The sequence below is a fragment of the Schistocerca nitens genome, chromosome 2 (assembly GCF_023898315.1).
Source record: "Schistocerca nitens isolate TAMUIC-IGC-003100 chromosome 2, iqSchNite1.1, whole genome shotgun sequence".
Taxonomy (NCBI): Eukaryota; Metazoa; Arthropoda; class Insecta; order Orthoptera; family Acrididae; genus Schistocerca; species Schistocerca nitens.
In genome coordinates, this window is record NC_064615.1 from 1,191,963,158 (window position 1) to 1,191,981,397 (window position 18,240).

Below are 18,240 nucleotides of genomic sequence, written 5' to 3' on the forward strand. Positions count from 1 at the left end.
CTTAAATTATTGGCAGACACACTACATATGCATTTCTACATTTCTACAGTACCACACTTCTGAAAATGTCGTACACACATTTCTATTTTGTAAAGTTGGTGATTTTGTTTGTGGAAGATGTTTTGACTGCGCAGAGGTGTGTTTGTCATTTACCAGTAGCTATTGTCGGGATTTGTGAAAGGAATAGACTAGAAGCTATTTATCATTTTGTTTGAAAGCAAACTGTTCTTGTATGTAGGGTGTACTGTGATAATACGTAAGTAGCAGTATATTCTGATGTGCATTAGTAGCATTAATGTCAGTTCTCTCTCTCTCTCTCTCTCTCTCTCTGCCCCCCCCCCCCCCCCCTCTTCCTCCAGTTTTTCACAGTGCTTATGAATACTACAATGTTCAGTTCAGTCAGGTGATGTGTAATCCATAATTTATTCATTCTTATTGTTGACAATTTGAATAGATTCATTATTAAAAACAATGTTGTCACTCACTCTTGGGATTGAATAATGCTATCAAGATTATCAAAGATCACTTTTACACAGTGCCACTTTCTTAAACATGGAAAATTTGTTGCAGCTATGTTGGTTTTTCATCTTTAAAGTTAGTTCACAGTTGGAGTCTTTTTGAAGTTATGTAACTAACCTGTACTAATACATAAAAGTGAGGCTGTGCCTGTGTACGTGTTAATCTCATCTAAAATACTTTAGTTGAAATTGTGCATTCACATAGCTAATATGTCTGGCTGACAGGCACATCTATTCCAGTGTCAAATTTTTTTGCAGTTTTGAAATGACAGCTATCTGTATGATGTCACTACAAAAATAAGGAAACTGGCAGATTTCTGCCAATTGTCTGACATTTCCAGGATTGCAACAACTGGATCTCCAAATGAAGTGTCAGTCCTGTCGGTTCCTCGACATACCCAAAGAATGCAGTGAGGTTCCCAAACAGACCTTGAGACATAGTTTCGACCGAGGCGATCTCCTCGAGGGGCTCACGACTCTTCTGTTAGTACGCACGTGGCGAGTGTCGGGCACCAAGCTATTGCAGCACGTACTGCTTCCTTTCTTGTGTCCAACTATCCTACTTTATTTATCTGGGTATCCCCTCAGTTCTGCTTTCCTTTCTCGACATATCCATTCACTTACTTTACATCACCTCTCGGATGAAATAACCTTCGGTTCCCTTCTGGGTTTGACCTAGATGTTCAAAAATTTTCTGTAGTGTGGATTGACTGGAGAAGAACACCTCCTGCGTGCAGTGTTATCGTCTGTACACAATAACTGCATATACTCGTATATGCAATAAAGAGGCAATGCAGTAGCCAATCTGACGTAGTGGGGTCATTACGTACCTTTCGGTAGAGGCCTCTGACACCACAGATATCTCACTGCCGACGCCTGAGCTGCCAGCTCCCCGTGCGTGCTGAGGAGTGGATGCCCATTTTCCTCAGGCATCGGGCCTCCTGGCAGCAGCCGTCACGCCAGGTGACATTTCCTGGGCCGGGTGGCTGTCGATCGGGGTAGGTGGCAAGGCTTTGGGTTGGACATTTTGCGTACGAAATGTATCGTGAAAACTACAGCCATTTTTATCCATCTTATCTCATCATGCAGGTATAGAAACGAGACTAGAGGGCCAAGGCAGTCGGGACACTTTATTCAATAACTGGTATGTACTCAAACAGATGGAGATACTTTTAGTGCAACACCATTATTTTTTATGGAACACACTGAAGATAAATTTGTAGATGTTGACAATATTAGCAAAAGAATAGATTGCTAATCACAATAAAGATGACCTCACAAGTTACAGTCCGGCAAAACAAAAAGACTGTTACACATAATTGCTTTTGACTAAAGCCTTCTTCAGCATAGAAAATACATACACACACATTCAAGCACATCTCATGCACACATGAATGCATGAGATGTGCTAGCTTGTGTGTGTGTGTGTGTGTGTGTGTGTGTGTGTGTGTGTGTGTGTGTGTGTGTGTTTTCTATGCTGGAGAAGGCTATAATGTGTAACAGTCTTTTTGTTGTGCCAGTCTGCAACTCAGTGGGTCATCTGTAAGGTGACTGGAAGTCTATCTTTCCAAATATTGTTGATATTCCAACCTGGAGTTTCCATTCTTTCATTTGGTAGAAGTTGAATCAAATGGAAAAATGCACAATGGATTGTTAACTGATTAAAACTTACTCTGCTGCACAGCTCTTCAGGCAGATGACTGTGTGACTGAATATGATATTCTATAGATACCTTACACTCCAGACAGACGAGGAGCTATAGGCTAATCTCAAACGGCAATATGTACATTGTGTCTGGTGTGTACCAAAAGGCCCCGAGGATAATTGAATAGATACAGGTGATTTAATTTTAGCCCGTGTAGGAAACGGCCACCCAGAAAAAGTTAGTCGTGTCGAACTAGTGTAATGGTAAACCTCACATTCCACCACACATAATGTAATTCAGGTGCTCAGATTTTGGTCACACATCGTTCCACAGCGTGGCGGACCCAAAGCGTGGAAACTGCAGATCGTCACTCCGCAAAGGTAGTCCTCGTGAATTACCACTTTTCTTTGTCAGTTGTACAAACACCGTCCTCCTCGTTCACCATTTTGCCCAGTCTTTAAGGAAGAAAAGAAGATACGAGAACATTAAATCTTGACTGCCTGCCACGAACTGAGGCACGAAAAAATTATGAACTCTTACATCTTGTCGATAAGATTTCCAGTACTTGAAAGTCATAGCCGACACCCTCCCCTACCTCAGTGTTGTTCAAACCAAATCTTCCACATCCTCTTCTCTAGTTTTTTCTGTGGCACCATCTTTGTGAACCACTTTTTGCACCTGGCTGGTGGAGCAACCTACTCCTCTGGCATCTGCCGGTAACAGGGCTCCCATGTCGGGATCCCTCTGCATCGAAACTGGCAGATTAGAGGCCAGAACTGATGCACATTGATTTTGTTCCATCTCAGTTGGTGACAGGCAGTGTTTTTGGGCGTGACTGGTCCTTCTGGCCTCTTCGTGCCTAAGCTGGATGTCTGTTATGTAATAATTCAGTAGAACTGTAATGAATATTACTGTCACCTGTGGTTACTAAAACACCTTATTTCCACCTATTCTGCACTTTTTCTCAGCCTATAAAAGAGCCACTTCTGAACAAATGGATTCCCATTCACACTACATTGGAAGCAATAGTGATGCACATGGAAACAGTTTCAGTGACCACAATTTTCAGTGTTAACATAGCTCACAGGAGCCCACGTCCTGACCCTGAATTGACCACCTTAATCCAAAAACTCCCTCCTCCCTCCCAACCCTTTCCTCCTACTTGGAGACTTGAGTGCACACCACCCTGGTGGGGCAGGGGGAGGAGGGGGGAGTACCACTTTGTCTATTAGAGGCCTTCTGATTGACCATTGACCAGCTTTTTATTGACTGATGTCTCTCCTCAGTGGCGGAACTCCAAACCACTTTATTTCCACCTACAGGACCTTTTCAGCTAACAATCTCTTTCCAGTCTTGTAGCTTCACGACACAATCTCCCGCACCATTGAAATTGCCTTTTCCCTTTCCCCAGGTTGCCTCCATCATAGCTTCACCACACAATCACTCGCACTGTTAAAACAGCCTTTCCCCTTTCCACAGGTTGCCCCCATTTCTGGCTGGTGCCATTGTGGAACAAATACATTGCAGTAGTTGTTTAGGGTTGCTGAAGAGCCCTGCAACATTTCAAGTGCATCCTTCACAGACTAACTTTATACTGTGAAGTGACTTTGTGGTAAGGTTCGCTATCTAATTAAATGCAACAAAGACTGGTGGGAACACTACGTCTCTGTGAGAGCCTCATAAGCCAGTGCGGGCCAGTCCCTGTAATCTTCTGAGCTGCTAAAGATCCACAAATGTATCAGGTCTCTCCTCTGTAGTGACACATCAACTCTTGTTGACCACCTTGCGACCCGCTTTGTGACAGCATAGGCATTCTTTTCTTACGTGGCTACCTTGCACACATGCAAGTGATAAATTGAAGACAACCCCTTCTCATTCACCCCTTACTAAGCTGAATTATGTAATGAGCCTTTCGCTGTCAGGCTCTTGCACCATCTCACAATATGGCCCTAGAACCTGTTTCATTCACAATAAGATTAAACAAAATTTTAATGTTATCCAACGGCTTCATCTCCTCAGGTTCTTCAACTGTATTTGGCTTGAAGGTATCTTCCCTTCGCATTGTGGGGCGGCGGGTTTGAAAATATTTACTGTTGTATAAATGTTTGAATGTTGAAACACTTCATTTCCCAGCCGATGCACCATAAGTGGGGCGGCGGGTAGGGAAAATATGTTGCTGTTATATAAATATTTGTAGATTGTAGAAACACTTCCTGGCCGATTAACCATATGAGCGGCGATGGGTGAAATTACTGTTCTTAAAAATGTTCCTATTATTTTTGCTGTTTCCAGAATGAGATTTTCACTCTGCAGCGGAGTGTGCGCTGATATGAAACTTCCTGGCAGATTAAAACTGTGTGCCCGACCGAGACTCGAACTCGGGACCTTTGCCTTTCGCGGGCAAGTGCTCTACCAACTGAGCTACCGAAGCACGACTCACGCCCGGTACTCACAGCTTTACTTCTGCCAGTACCTCGTCTCCTACCTTCCAAACTTTACAGAAGCTCTCCTGCGAACCTTGCAGAACTAGCACTCCTGAAAGAAAGGATATTGCGGAGACATGGCTTAGCCACAGCCTGGGGGATGTTTCCAGAATGAGATTTTCACTCTGCAGCGGAGTGTATATAATGTTCCTGTTTATTTAAAAGACTCTGACTGAAAAGTGAAGTACCAGCTGCCTCATTCTACTTTCCTCGGCACCTATTGAATTTTATCCAAACATTTTGCCATGTGAACATACTCACACTTTCTTATGTGGACAGAGAAGACAGTGGCAGTGGCAAAGAGATGTACAAGTAATAAATGTTGGAAGATAGTATACATTGGTTGTGTTATAGAAAGAGTGAAGGAGACACTGGCAGTATGAGAGAGAGGGACACAGTGGGAATGGAACATAGTTGTCAGTGACACAGTGCTGGGGTGCGGGGAGGGGGATAAAGAGAAGGAATAAGTGGATGAGACCCAATGATAACGAGAGGCAGAGTATATGACAGTCACAATGAGGAAGAGAGAGAGAGAGAGAGAGAGAGAGAGAGAGAGAGAGAGAGAGTCCAAGAGAACAGATAGCAGCAGTGGGAGGAAAGGAAGGAGAGATTACCAGTAAGAGAATGAGAGGGAGACACTGACAGTGAGAAGAGACTGTTGTAGTATGACAGAACGAGGGAGACTGTGGCTGTGACACAGGAGAAAAACGATAATAACAAAGATTAGGGCTGAATGAGTGAGTGACATAGGGCAACTGGAAGTGGGTGGTGATGAACGACTTACAGTGATGAACTCGTGGGTGTGAGTTAGTTGCAGTTAGAGGAGCTTGTGGGAGTATGTGTATGTTAAAACAGCGGTTATGTTTACATGCCAAAATTTTTGGGAAAATTCTAAAAGGTGCTGAGGAAGGTAGAATGAGACAGCTGGTATGGTACTCCACTTTTCAGTCAGAGTCTTTTAAATAATCATGAACATATCACATGTTTTGTTCGCTTATAGGGGCATTTTTCTGCTGGTTAATTATTTTTGTCAATAATTAATAAGCTGTACAACTGATTCCAGAAATGTGTTGTAACTAATGGTGGCTGCTTTCAAGGCCAGTAAAGGTATTTTGTTTGCAACTCCTTTTTCCTTTTTTTGTGATACCATTCACCAAACTTTACAGATGCAACTTCAGATTCAAATTCCTAAAGTGTGTCGCCCCAATGCCTTCCAGTATTTTTCCCTTAGTTCTTCTGGAATTTCAGGAGATGGCTCAAAAATGGTGGCTAAGACAGGATATACTTATACATCTCCTGCCAGTCAGGAATACCAATCGTCGCCAGGAACGTGTTTTAATGATGGAGCTGCTAGTCGCCTAACAGAGCCCTCTATTTTATTAAATGAGCCTCCCTTTTCTGCCCTTTAATCATCGCCAGAAATGTGTGTTAATGGTGGAGCTGCTAGCCACTAACAGAGCCCTGCTTTTGTATCAAAGGGACCTCTCTTGTCTGCCCTTTAATCTGCAGTGATTCAGTGGGAAGTCCCCAGACCATTGACAGAAGTTTCTCTTGTTACCCTGCAGTCTTGCTATTCATGACCTTCTCACGGAACTTCGCTGCCATCCTGCTTGGTTGGCTTTCTCTGGGATTAAAAGTGTGTGGGTATCCCAGAGAATGAACTGGCCAACCATTTGGTTACAGGAGCAATTACTTGCCCCAAATTTGCTTTGACAAATTCGTGAGACCAAATAAGGCTTCTGCTCACTCGAAGATGGAGCAATATGTGACGGGCTTCTGCCCCTCTGATAAACTCTGTACTATCAAGGAGACTGCTGTTGCATGGTGCTCCTCCTCCTGAGCCTCCCAGAAAGAACTCACCATCCTGTGTCACCTCTGTGTTGGTCATACCAAAATCAAATTTAGTATCAAAATTATCATTTAAATGTTGCATATTCTCAGTTAACTGATGTTGCATACTCGCCATGAATTTAATAACATCATCACCTTTAAGCTCTGTAACATTTGATGTAAGATTCACACTTTCCTAAGTAACTTTGGTATTTATAGACTCCTGTATATTACTATTTTTATTTGTACTTGAGTCTGCTTATACTGTCACCTTGACATCAATGATATTACTATCACATAAATTATGTGATTGCTGTTCTACATTTATTACATTTGTGACTCTTTCACCAAGATTTTCCTCACTCAAATTATGTGATTGCTGGTCCATAATCGGTTCCCTAGTTACCTCCTCATGAGGATTATATCCACTTTCACTCCCCTCACCCGTCACTTCCAAACTCTGGATTGCACTCCTTGTTCGAGTGTAGATTTTCCGTAATATCTTCAAACACGGTTAAAATATCAATATCGACTCAAAATATACTTTCACCAACCAAAGAACTTTTTTTTTACTATGTGTATCCTGCTCATACCTGTGAGTATCTCACATTAGCTGTGAGTACTTATCCTTTCCAATGGGTCGAAGTTCGTGCCTTGGGCCTGAAGTTGTTAGTATACCCTTTTCAAGCCCCAAGTTGCCGCGCTAAATATACTGATGCCTCTTCTTTAGTCTTCTTCTTCTTCATCCTGGATTCTTGAGGTCTCTTGTGAAGGAACATGATACATCAAGTTCCGTAGCAGTGTAGGACAATCAATGAAGTTACACAACAGTTAATAATTTAACTTTTTAAACTGCCGGTTTATTGGCATTTATGGAAAGAAAAACACTCTCATACTCTACATCTACATGATTACTCTGCAATTCACACTCAAGTGCCTGGCAGAGGGTTCATTGAACCATTTTCATACTACTTCTCTACCATTCCACTCTCGAATGGCACGTGGGAAAAAGCAACACCTAAATCTTTCCGTTTGAGCTCTGCTTTCTCTTATTTTATTATGATGATAATTCATAAATAGATCTCACCGCAAAGAAGCCTTTGTTTTAGTGACTGCTACCCCAACTCGTGTATCATATCAGTGACACTATAAACCCTATTGCGCGATAACATGAAACGAGCTGACCTTCTTTGCACTTTTTCGATGTCCTCCATCAATCCTACCTGGTAGGGATCCCACATCGTGCAGCAATATTCCAGCAGAGGATGGACAAGTCTAATGTAGGCTGTCTCTTTAGTGGCTTTGTTGCATCGTCTAAGTATTCTGCCAACAAAGTGCAGTCTTTATTTCGCCTTCCCCACAATATTAAGTATGTGGTCTTTCCAATTTAAGTTGCTTATAATTGTAATTCCTAGGTATTTAGTTGAATTGACAGCCCTTGATTTGTGCGATGTATCATATACCCATAATTTATCGACTTTCTTTTACTACCCATGTGGGTGACATCGCACTTTTCGCACCATACAGATATTCCCGCTCGATCATTTTGTTATTGGAATTGATTGTCTGATGATTTTACTAGATGGTAAATTACAGCACCCTCTGCAAACAATCTAAGGGGGCCTGCTCAGATTATCACCTAGATCATATACGCAAATCAGGAACAGCAGAGGACCTATGACACTACTTTGCAGAATGCCAGATATCACTTCTGTTCTATTAAAACAAATTTCGGGCTTGCAGCCAGTCGTCATTCAATACCTCGCACGACATTTCAACTGGGCACCTGCCAGTCTTCTTCAGGTGAGCCGTCGCAGACTGACAAAAATGTCTTCCATTCCAGAATATATAGCATGCTGTGAAATATCATGCGACGTATTGAACGACGACCGTCTGCAAGCCCGAAATTTGTTTGAACAGTCAATTCGCCAGGAAAATTTTAAAATTCACTTCTGTTCTACTCAGTGATTTACCGTCTGTCACTACCAAATGTGACCTCTCTGAGAGGAAATCACGAATCCAGTCACACAACTGCGACAATAATCCATATGCATGCAATTTGATTAATAGTCACTTGTGAGGAACGGTATCAGAAGCCTTCTGGAAATCTAGGAATATGGAATCGATCTGAGATCCCTTGTCGACAGCACTCATTACTTCATGGGAATAAAGAGCTAGCTGTGTTGCACAAAAACGGTATTTTCTGAATCTATGTTCGTTTTGTATCAATAAGTCATTTTCTTGAAGGTGGTTCATAATATTAGAGTACACTATATGCTCCAAAATCCCACTGCAGGTTGAGGTCAGTGATATGGGTCTGTAATTCAATGGGTTACTCCTATTTCCTTTCTCGAATATTGGTGTGACCTGTGCTACTTTCCAGTCTTTAGGATCAGACCTTTCGTCAAGTGAGCGGTTGTATACAATTGCTATGAAAGGCACTATTGTGTCTGCGTACTCTGAAAGGAACCTGATTGGTATACCATCTGGATTAGAAGACTTGCCTTTCTTAAGTGATTTGAGTTCTTTCGCAATACCTAAAATATCTACTTTTATGTCACTCATGCTAACAGCTGTTCTGATTTCAAATTCTGTAATATTTGCTCTCATGCGGTCAGCAAACTTAGTGTAACATTTCGTGTGTGTAAAGGGCCTTACTACATCGCAAATCGTTCTAATGAATTAATTAAGCTGCTCTACAGTGCTGCTAGGCAATGTAATAAACAAGGTGATAGGTGTCTCAATTAAAACTGGACCTAGATATTTTGAATAAATTTTCGATTCATTTTTTATCAAAATCAGCACTTGTCTCAAAATTAATTTTCAACTTTGTGCATTAAGTCCAAACGCATTTGTAAGTATTGTACACAATTTACTGGACAGCTCAATCACACACTGGCATGTAACGTATTTGAAATCGAGCGCGCAGGTTTCAGTTTTCCCTAATGGGCTAAACGACTCTTTTGTAATTATGTGATGTGTGTGTATAACGTAAAGTTTAAATAGAAACTTGATTTACTCTCCATTCGGTTCAAGATCACAAAATAAAATTCACCACATAGGTCAGCGAACTGTACATGTGCAGTTTTAGCACTCTAATTGATAACTCATCTCAGAGTGAAAGCCACACACAAATTCACACTTTTTTTATGCATACAAAATTCAAAACACCTTTATATTAAGCAAATAAGTTATGGCATGTAATTACTAATTAAACATTTCTGATTCTGAATAAACTTGAAGAACATGTATTTTATAATCAATAAAATTTTATCGTCTGAGAGAAATTATTAGTTTGCTAAAGCAGATTCAGATTACAGTTAACTCGTGTCTGGAAAATGACGTCACGATCGACACTTGCTTGGAACGAATGAAATACCTGTACTGAAAAATACTGTCTGTCGAGTAATTTACTGACATTTATAAGAAATCTGGTGCCCCTTTCATCGCTAACCGTCCAAGTGGTAGCCGCACCTGACAGCACATAACTTCGGTGATGTGATGGGAACTGGTGTTACCACTGTAACGAGACTGTTGGCTTCATCCCTCTTTTACTCTGTTTTAGTTGTTTTTCACGTTATAGGTGGCACTCTGTTGAAGAGTGAATGCCCTTTAATTCCCTCACTGCAGTGGATCAGCTATGGGTGGGGCAGCTACGGGTGGGATGGCTCCTTGCGTGTGTAGAGCCTCGAGGGCTCCCACTGTCCGTGTGGTGAGCATTACATTTGTAGCCTTCTCACCTTTACTGATCTGAATCTTTCGACTGGAGGCATTCTTTGTTTTGCATCTGTCTGTGTTGTTAATTGTGTTAGTGAGGGTCGGATGCAGGTGTGGTTTCTCTCTCCGTAGATGAGCCCAGAGAATCCCTCACCTGCTCTGACGTATGTACTGGCCCGATACAAACATTTCACAGTAACTTATTTATCAACTCTGACATCACGATTGCCTTTAGTGACTTCAGTTTAATGCTCCTATGTACTTTGATCATCGGAACACATTCGTGACAAATGTCACTGGGGGAAGTACCTCCGTGCTGAGGGGCTGCTTATCTCACTGTTTAATCCCTTAAACCCCAACCGACCGTGTCACTGAGGTGACACGATATGTGATGTTACACGCGATATGATGCAGAAGCCACACATACATTGGTGGAGTGCATAAGACTATAGTTGAAATGAGTTAACTGGTTGACATTGGGACTACAGTAACACAGTGGCTACAAGATTCCCTCATTTCGTCTGGTGCAACACGAGTGCTGGTTGCTCCTTGCAGTTACATCGTACAGTATCTGGGAAGGGAAATTTCAAGTCATCTGGTGTATTTTATGTAGATGAAGCAATGCTGCATCCATCTGTGTAGTTGGTACTCAATAAAACTTTTAACTTTTTGCATACAGAATTAAAAACCACTCTTTTGGGATTGGTACGTGCTCTGTGCTTTGCAGCATTTCTCACTCAGTTTTGAGGAAACTGTTCGGTAATTTGTTTTTTAGTCTGATACCACAGTTTGCTAATGAACTGGTTTTTGCTTGCTGTTGCCCATAGTAATGGTAGTACTCTAGAATTACATAAAATATAGGACATATTTTGAAAAGTTTGGAGTAAAAAATGTAGTCACTGACCAGTTTACATTTGGTGTATTTTAGGTGATACAATGCTGTGTACCAAATGTAGCCAGTGTATCGAAATTGTGTTTCGTACTCGAAGTAGAGCATATTGCTTTCCAGTTTTGAGTACCATATTCACCCAAATATATGCCACACACCAGAAATGAGACTTGAGAGGGGGATTTACCCCCCTTTCGAGCCACATTTAAAAATGAAATCAAACATAGTTCATCATATGGTTATAATAGAGGGAAACATTCCACGTAGGAAAAATATATCTAAAAATAAAGGTGATGTGACTTACCAAATGAAAGTGCTGGCAGGTCGACAGACACACAAACAAACACAAACATACACACAAAATTCAAGCTTTCGCAACAAACTGTTGCCTCATCAGGAAAGAGGGAAGGACAGGGAAAGATGAAAGGATGCGGGTTTTAACGGAGAGGGTAAGGAGTCATTCCAATCCCGGGAGCGGAAAGACTTACCTTAGGGGGAAAAAAGGACGGGTATACAATCGCACACACACACATATCCATCCACACATATACAGATGGATATGTGTGTGTGTGCGATTGTATACCCGTCCTTTTTTCCCCCTAAGGTAAGTCTTTCCGCTCCCGGGATTGGAATGACTCCTTACCCTCTCCGTTAAAACCCGCATCCTTTCGTCTTTCCCTGTCCTTCCCTCTTTCCTGATGAGGCAACAGTTTGTTGCGAAAGCTTGAATTTTGTGTGTATGTTTGTGTTTGTTTGTGTGTCTGTCGACCTGCCAGCACTTTCATTTGGTAAGTCACATCACCTTTATTTTTAGATATATAGTTCATCATATGGTGGATAAATTATAAAGTGGCCCCATCTCTCAGGGATTTGCAGTGAGTAGTACATATTTGTAGTAATTTGCATGGAATTAAATTTAACCTGTTGGACACTTTGCGATTACCATCAATTGCAAACACTTACAGCAGTGAGAATTCCCGATATCTATCGAAATATTCCAAGCAGAACTAGGGCAGCTAAGACTTGTATGGAGTGTACCACAACACATGTTCAAGTTGCATGTCTGTCTGTCCGTATCACATGAATATCATCGAAAAAAATTTTTTTTTTCTTTCAATGAAATAGTGTTTTCATCCAAGGAAGCTTAGGCTTCACAGATTATTGTACCTGATTTAAAGAAAATAAACTGGATGTAGAGAAAACCATGTATTCAACACATTGATTTGTTTTGTCTCTGGTAGAGGTTAGCTAGGGTACTTTATAAGATTGATATTTTTAAAATTTTAAACAATATAAGTTGTCTGCACAGAATCATTTCCAACATAAGTTAGCCATACAATGTGTGAACTGTAAGTATTGTCATTATTGCAGAAAATGTTTTTTCGTACAATGCCTCCCCTGTCTGTCAATGTTGTTTGACAAACAAGTTAGGTCACGGCTGCCTAGAATACAGGTTGCCATAATTAGGAACTACACGGAGCTGGACTGCGAGTGGTGACGAAACAGGCGAGTCTTGCTGCACTGCATACGTGAACACAGTTTGGATTTATAGTTAATTTGCAAATACTGACAGCATTGAGAAATGGCTTGATGTACATTGACATGTACCAGCAGCTTCCAAAAAGACCTGGAGCTGTCACAACGTAAATCTGTACTTACTATGCTTGAAAATTTCTGGAAGTTTCTTAAAAGTGTCTATGTGTATGGTGTGTATGTAAAGAGATTTATTTTTATTGCTATGAATATCTACATCTAAATGGATACTCTTCATATCACATTTAAGTACCTTCACAGTAATTCTCATTTATTCCAATCTCGTACAGCTCGTGGAAAAAGTGAACACCTTCATCTTTCAGTGTGAGCTCTGATTTCTCTTATTGTATTATGGTGATCATTTCTTCTTATATAGGTCAGCGTCAACAAAATATTTTCACATTCGAAAGAGAAACTTGGTGATTGAAATTTTGTGAGAAGATTCCATCGCAATGAAAAAGCCTTTGTTTTAATTATGTCCACCTCAAATAAGTGTCCTGCCAATAAAACACTGTCTTTGGTTAGCCTTCCCAACAACATTTTCTGTGTGTTCCTCCCAGTTTAAGTTGTTTGTAATTGTAAGTCCTACATTGTTGTTGTAGTAGTCTTCAGTGCAAGGACTGATTTGATGCAGCTCTCCATGGTACTCTATCCTGTGCAAGCTTCTTCATCTCCGAGTAACTACTACAACGTACATCCTTCAGAATTTGTTTAGTGTATTCATGCCTTGGTCTCCCTCCATGATTTTTACCCTTCGCACTTCCCTCCAATACTAAATTGATGATCCCTTGATGCCTCAGACTGTGTCCTACCAACCGATCCCTTCATCTCCTAAAGTTGTGCCACAAATTTCTCTTCTCCCCAGTTTTGTTCAGTGCCTCCTCATTAGTTACATGATCTACCCATCTACTCTTCAGCATACTTCTGTAACACAACATTTCGTAAGCTTCTACTCTCTTCTTGTCCAAACTATTTATCGTCCATGTTTCACTTCCATATATGGCTACATTCCAAACAAATACTTTCAGTAAAGACTTCCTGAAACTTAAGCCCATACTCAGTGTTAACAAATTTCTCTTCTTCGGAAACACTTTCATTGGCATTGCCAGTCTACATTTTATATCCTCTCTACTTCCATCATCATCAGTTATCTTGCTTCCCAAATAGCAACACACATCTACCACTTCAAGTGTTTCATTTCCTAATCTGATAGCCTCAGCATCCCCTGATTTAATTTGACTACATTCCATTATCCTTGTTTTGCTTTTGTTGATGTTCATCTTATATCCTCCTTTCAACACACTATCCATTCCGTTCACCTGCTCTTCCAGGTCCTTTGCTGTCTCTGACAGAATTACAATGTCATCAGCAAACCTCAAAAGTTTTTGTTTCTTCTCCATGGATTTTAATTCCTAATCCAATTTTTTCTTTTGTTTCTTTTACTGCTTGCTCAATATACAGATTGAATAACATCGGGGAGAGGCTACAACCCTGTCTCACTCCCTTCCCAACCACTGCTTCCCTTTCGTGTCCCTCGACTCTTACAACTGCCATCTGGTTTCTGTACAAATTGTAAATAGCCTTTTGCTCCCTGTATTTGACCCCTGCCATCTTCAGAATTTGAAAGAGAGTATTCCAGTCAACATTGTCTAAAGCTCTCTCTATGTCTACAAATGCTAGAAACGTAGGTTTGCCTTTCCTTAATCTTTCTTCTAAGATAAGTCGTAGGGTCAGTATTGCCTCACATGTTCCAACATTTCTACGGAATCCAAACTGATCTTCCCCGAGGTCGGCTTCTACCAGTTTTTCCATTCATATGTAAAGAATTTGTGTTCGTAGTTTGCAGCTGTGACTTATTAAACTGATAGTTCAGTAATTTTCATTCCTTTCAATACTTGCTTTCTTTCGGATTGGAATTATTATATTCTTCTACATCTACATCTACATCTATACTCCGCGAGCCACCTTACGGTGTGTGGCGGAGGGTACTTATTGTACCACTATCTGATCCCCCCTTCCCTGTTCCATTCACGAATTGTGCGTGGGAAGAACGACTGCTTGTAAGTCTCCGTATTTGCTCTAATTTCTCGGATCTTTTCGTTGTGATCATTACGCGAGATATATGTGGGCGGTAGTAATATGTTGCCCATCTCTTCCCGGAATGTGCTCTCTCGTAATTTCGATAATAAACCTCTCCGTATTGCGTAACGCCTTTCTTGAAGTGTCCGCCACTGGAGCTTGTTCAGCATCTCCGTAACGCTCTCGCGCTGACTAAATGTCCCCATGACGAATCGCGCTGCTTTTCGCTGGATCATGTCTATCTCTTCTATTAATCCAACCTGGTAAGGGTCCCATACTGATGAGCAATACTCAAGAATCGGACGAACAAGCGTTTTGTAAGCTACTTCTTTCGTCGATGAGTCACATTTTCTTAGAATTCTTCCTATGAATCTCAACCTGGCGCCTGCTTTTCCCACTATTTGTTTTATGTGATCATTCCACTTCAGATCGCTCCGGATAGTAACTCCTAAGTATTTTACGGTCGTTACCGCTACCAATGATTTACCACCTATGGCATAATCGTACTGGAATGGATTTCTGCCCCTATGTATGCGCATTATATTACATTTATCTACGTTTAGGGAAAGCTGCCAGCTGTCGCACCATTCATTAATCCTCTGCAGGTCTTCCTGGAGTACGTACGAGTCTTCTGATGTTGCTACTTTCTTGTAGACAACCGTGTCATCTGCAAATAGCCTCACGGAGCTACCGATGTTGTCAACTAAGTCATTTATGTATATTGTAAACAATAAAGGTCCTATCACGCTTCCTTGCGGTACTCCCGAAATTACCTCTACATCTGCAGATTTTGAACCGTTAAGAATGACATGTTGTGTTCTTTCTTCTAGGAAATCCTGAATCCAATCACAAACCTGGTCCAATATTCCGTAAGCTCGTATTTTTTTTCACTAAACGTAAGTGCGGAACCGTATCAAATGCCTTCCTGATGTCCAGGAATACGGCATCAATCTGCTCGCCAGTGTCTACGGCACTGTGAATTTCTTGGACAAATAGGGCGAGCTGAGTTTCACATGATCTCTGTTTGCGGAATCCATGTTGGTTATGATGAAGGAGATTTGTATTATCTAAGAACGTCATAATACGAGAACATAAAACATGTTCCATTATTCTACAACAGATTGACGTAAGCGAAATAGGCCTATAATTATTCGCATCTGATTTATGACCCTTCTTGAAAATGGGAACGACCTGCGCTTTCTTCCAGTCGCTAGGTACTTTACGTTCTTCCAGAGATCTACGATAAATTGCTGATAGAAAGGGGGCAAGTTCTTTAGCATAATCACTGTAGAATCTTACGGGTATCTCGTCTGGTCCGGATGCTTTTCCGCTACTAAGTGATAGCAGTTGTTTTCCAATTCCGATATCGTTTATTTCAATATTTTCCATTTTGGCGTCCGTGCGACGGCTGAAGTCAGGGACCGTGTTACGATTTTCCGCAGTGAAACAGTTTCGGAACACTGAATTCAGTATTTCTGCCTTTCTTCGGTCGTCCTCTGTTTCGGTGCCATCGTGGTCAACGAGTGACTGAATAGGGGATTTAGATCCGCTTACCGATTTTACATATGACCAAAACTTTTTAGGGTTCTTGTTTAGATTGTTTGCCAATGTTTTATGTTCGAATTCGTTGAATGCTTCTCTCATTGCTCTCTTTACGCTCTTTTTCGCTTCGTTCAGCTTTTCCTTATCAGCTATGATTCGACTACTCTTAAACCTATGATGAAGCTTTCTTTGTTTCCGTAGTACCTTTCGTACATGATTGTTATACCACGGTGGATCTTTCCCCTCGCTTTGGACCTTAGTCGGTACGAACTTATCTAAGGCGTACTGGACGATGTTTCTGAATTTTTTCCATTTTTGTTCCACATCCTCTTCCTCAGAAATGAACGTTTGGTGGTGGTCACTCAGATATTCTGCGATTTGTGCCCTATCACTCTTGTTAAGCAAATATATTTTCCTTCCTTTCTTGGCATTTCTTATTACACTTGTAGTCATTGATGCAACCACTGACTTATGATCACTGATACCCTCTTCTACATTCACGGAGTCGAAAAGTTCCGGTCTATTTGTTGCTATGAGGTCTAAAACGTTAGCTTCACGAGTTGGTTCTCTAACTATCTGCTCGAAGTAATTCTCGGACAAGGCAGTCAGGATAATGTCACAAGAGTCTCTGTCCCTGGCTCCAGTTCTGATTGTGTGACTATCCCATTCTATACCTGGTAGATTGAAGTCTCCCCCTATTACAATAGTATGATCACGAAACTTCTTCACGACGTTCTGCAGGTTCTCTCTGAGGCGCTCAACTACTACGGTTGCTGATGCAGGTGGCCTATAGAAGCATCCGACTATCATATCTGACCCACCTTTGATACTTAACTTAACCCAGATTATTTCACATTCGCATTCGCTAATAACTTCACTGGATATTATTGAATTCTTTACTGCTATAAATACTCCTCCACCATTGGCGTTTATCCTATCCTTGCGGTATATATTCCATTCTGTGTCTAGGATTTCGTTACTGTTCACTTCCGGTTTTAACCAACTTTCCGTTCCTAATACTATATGCGCACTATTTCCTTCAATAAGCGATACTAATTCAGGAACCTTGCCCTGGATACTCCTGCAGTTTACCAATATTACGTTAACTTTTCCTGTTTTTGGTCTCTGAGGACGGACGTTCTTTATCAACGATGCTGATGTTCTCTCTGGTAAGCCGTCAGGTATTTTATCGTTTCGCCCAAGGGGGGGTCCCTCTAACCTAAAAAACCCCCGTGTGCACGCCACACGTACTCTGCTACCCTAGTAGCTGCTTCCGGTGTGTAGTGCACGCCTGACCTGTCTAGGGGGGCCCTACAGTTCTCCACCCAATAACGGAGGTCGATGAATTTGCAACCATTATAGTCGCAGAGTCGTCTGAGCCTCTGGTTTAGACCCTCCACACGGCTCCAAACCAGAGGACCGCGATCGACTCTGGGCACTATGCTGCAGATATTAAGCTCAGCTTGCACTCCGCGTGCGATGCTGGTTGTCTTCACCAAATCAGCCAGCCGCCAGAAGGAACCAAGGATGGCCTCAGAACCCAAGCGGCAGGCGTCATTCGTTCCGACATGTGCTACTATCTGCAGCCGGTCACACCCAGTGCGTTCAATAGCTGCCGGAAGGGCCTCCTCCACATTACGGATGAGACCCCCCGGCAAGCACACCGAGTGCACACTGGCATTCTTCCCCGACCTACCCGCTATTTTCCTGAGGGGCTCCATAACCCGCCTAACGTTGGAGCTCCCTATAACTAATAGGCCCGCCCTCTGTGACTGTCGGGACCTTGCCGGAGAATCGGCCACTGGCCCAACAGGTGAGGCATCCTGTGGTGGCTCGGAAACGATGTCATCACCACTAGGAAGCACCCCGTACCTGTTGGAAAGGGGTAAGGCAGCTGCCACGCGGCCAGATCCCACCTTCGCCTTTCGGCCAGGCACGCGCGAGCCCACCACTGTCCGCCATTCACCCTGGAGTGATGGCTGACCGGTAAGATGCTCACTGCCG

The 18,240-nt window shown here is 41.9% G+C and overlaps 1 protein-coding gene across 1 annotated transcript in view; it reads left to right on the top strand.

Annotated features, from left to right (window-relative positions):
* Positions 1 to 18,240, top strand: part of LOC126237535 (filamin-A) — a 914,413-nt gene that overhangs the window by 787,712 nt on the left and 108,461 nt on the right. The window lies entirely within an intron of this gene.